This window comes from Lynx rufus, unplaced genomic scaffold, assembly GCF_022079265.1.
Source record: "Lynx rufus isolate CCGP_SWC_20201006 ecotype Redwood Valley unplaced genomic scaffold, mLynRuf1.p SCAF_2, whole genome shotgun sequence".
Taxonomy (NCBI): Eukaryota; Metazoa; Chordata; class Mammalia; order Carnivora; family Felidae; genus Lynx; species Lynx rufus.
In genome coordinates this window covers 135,057,609-135,060,732 of record NW_025814834.1, presented here as the reverse complement: position 1 = coordinate 135,060,732, position 3,124 = coordinate 135,057,609, and positions in this window count along the sequence as shown.

The following is a 3,124-nucleotide window of genomic DNA, read 5'->3' as shown; positions in this document are numbered from 1 at the left end:
TTTTGTGTGTTGTAAGAGATTAAAATAAAACTGTTGGTCATACCATATGTAATGGAATATAAATATCATAATAAATTGATTCCCACCATCCCTCATTTAAAAAGCACATGAACTAATTAAAAGAAATTTTATATTGTTCCTTTTATACTTTGAGCTCATATTCACTTTCTGTTCACCCCACAAATTTTACTATACCGTATTTTAGTTCTAGAAATGTATTACTGATCATTTTAATCATGCTTCTCTATGACAAAAACAAGAAAATAAAGTGAATTTTAAATATATTTTCTGTAACTAAAAGACTTAGTGCTGATCATTTCTCTTCTGGATACAGATGTTACTACAATTATTATTGTAAGATATTGTAAGGCAGAAGTTTTCTGCTTTAGAAGAGTAAGTGACCCTGGGAAAAATATTCCAAAAGTTTACCAGTGTGAATGATTAGTAATTATACTTAATTCTTTTCTTATTTAGAGACACCTTTTAAACTTGATTTTAAAAGATTTACAAAAATGGAAATAATATGCATTTTATTATGCCTTTGTCTACATAGCATTTTTTTACACAGTACTTTTAATTAACATTTGATTTATTTTTGCCAAAAATATGGAACTACGTATATATCTCTTCAGTTTAATGAAAAAACTTCAGGGGTGCCTGGGCAGTTTAGTTGGTTAAGCATCCAACTTTTGATTTTTGCTCAGGTCATGATCTCGTGGTTCATGGGATTGAGCCCCACCTCTGTGCTGACAGCACAGAGCCTGCTTGGAATTCTTTCTCTCCCTCTCTCTCTGTGCCTCCCCTGATTGTGCTTCTCTCTCTCTCTCTCTCTCTCTCTCTCTCTCTCTCTCTCTCTCTCTCTCTTCTCAAAATAAATAAATAACTTTAAAAAAAAAGAAAAATGTTCACATAAACTATTTGGTTAAGGGGCACCTGGGTGGCTCAGTTGGTTAAATGTCTGACTGGCTCAGGTTGTGATCTCGCGGTTCATGAGTTCGAGCACCTCATCTGGCCCTGTGCTGACAGCTCAGAGCCTGGAGCCTGCTTCAGACTCTGTGTCTCCCTGTCTCTCTGCCCCTTCCCTGCTCATGCTGTTTCTCTTTGTCTCTCAAAAATCAATAAATATTAAAAAAAAAAAAAACCTATTTGGTTAAGAGAGTCTGTAGTGTCATGCTAATTAGTCAAAAAAGCACTAAGTTGATAACTAACATAGTTTTTCAGCTCAAGAATACACAATAATACATACCCTGTAGGAAGCATAACATATTTGAAATTTAATTCTAAGAAAGAATCAAAAAGATCTGTAACCTTGCTGCCGGTTTGTTGTCTGGACACAATAAGGCTGAATAGACTCACTATTTCTTCTTATGAATCCTTTTGCTTTGCTTTCCTGGTGCTCTCCCTTCAAGTGATATATTCTTTGTGGTGGAGGCAGAAATTTTCCAGAATTATCTGTTTGCTTGGTACCCAGAAGATTTTTATACTCAAGAGCAAGACATCAAAGTAAGATTCTGAAGGGCTGAGAGTGTATGCCTTTCTTTTGTAAAGTGGGAGAAAAGCCATTGTGAAGCTAGGTGAAAGTGGAGATCCTCTGGGAAGCTAAGGACATGACAATTAGTTCCCTGCACACCTCTAAGAGAGTTTTCATGTACTCCAGTGATACTGTATCTCAATTTGAATATCACTGATATATAAGAAAAACTTAAGTGCTTTACAAATTTATTCAATAACTTCCATAACCCAGTCCCAAATTATTCTTTAAATGTTTCTTCTTATTATAAAATATACATAGCATAAAATGTACTATTTTAAGCATTTTTAAGTATGCAGGTCACTGACATTAAATCCATTCACATGGTTGTGCCAGCATCCCACTGTTTATCTTCAGTACTTTTTCATCATCCAAAACCGAGACTGTACTGATTAAACAGTACTCATAGTTACTTCCTCCCCCGACCCACTACTAACCACGATACTACTTCTGTCTTTACGACTTTGACTATTCTAGCTAACTCCTATAAGTGGAATTATATAACATTTGCTCTTTTTCGTCTAATTTATTTCACTTAACATACTGGTTTCAAGGTTTATCCATGTTGTAGCATTTATTAGAATTTCATTCTTACAGCTGAATAATATTCCATTATGTGTAAACACCACATTTTTTATTCATTCATCTATTGATAGTCATTTGCATTATTTCCACCTTTTGGCTACTGTAAATAATGCTGCTTCAAACATTGAAGCTGCATTCAAACATATTTATAAATCCAAATTACTTTTTGAATTATTTTTTCTAATATACCCACACAAAACTTTTCTGTCTATATGTATCCTTTCATGGTATTACTAAATCTGCAATTTTCTTTCTTCATTCATGTTTTCCAATGAAATCTCTCTCTCTTTTTTCTCAATTTATATTGTTTTTGTTGTTATTATTCTCCAAAATCTACTTTAATTGAACGACTGTCCACATGTATGGGTGTATGTCAGGTTTAAGGAGAGAGGTTATGTATTTTCACATGTCTTATATCTTTTGTTCCTTTATCCCCTTCAACATCTAGGAGAGTTTAACAAAATGTAGATTATTTAGAGGTGATTTTTGTGACATTTGATAAGTCTAGTTAGTTCATCACCTTGACTTAAGCATTATGAAAATTTCCCTCTCTGATATCTTTTAAGAAGTTCTTACAACTACACTGCCACATTTCCAATCAGTCCAAATTGATGTGTGTCCAAACATCAATTGGAAATTTAATCTGTGTTTATGTATTTACTAATTATTTATTGAATATTCAGGCCATATGGAAATTAGGCTCACAATGCAAATTTTGAAGCACAAATTACCAATATGCACAATGAGTTGTATAAGTTGAGAACTGAATAAATGAATTTATCGGGTAATTGATTAAATTAAGTTTAAGAGACAAAAATAAAATTGCAATATTTCAAGGACTTAGGAAAAAAATAAAATTTCCAAACAAAATAAATATCTATGTTTGTGTATTTATATGTGTATACGCCTCAAAGAGCCACTGTCATATTGTTTTCAAAATTAAAAGAAAAAGAATAGATTCATTATATTTAAAAGAAAAAAGAGGCCCCCCTGGGTGGCTCAGTCGGT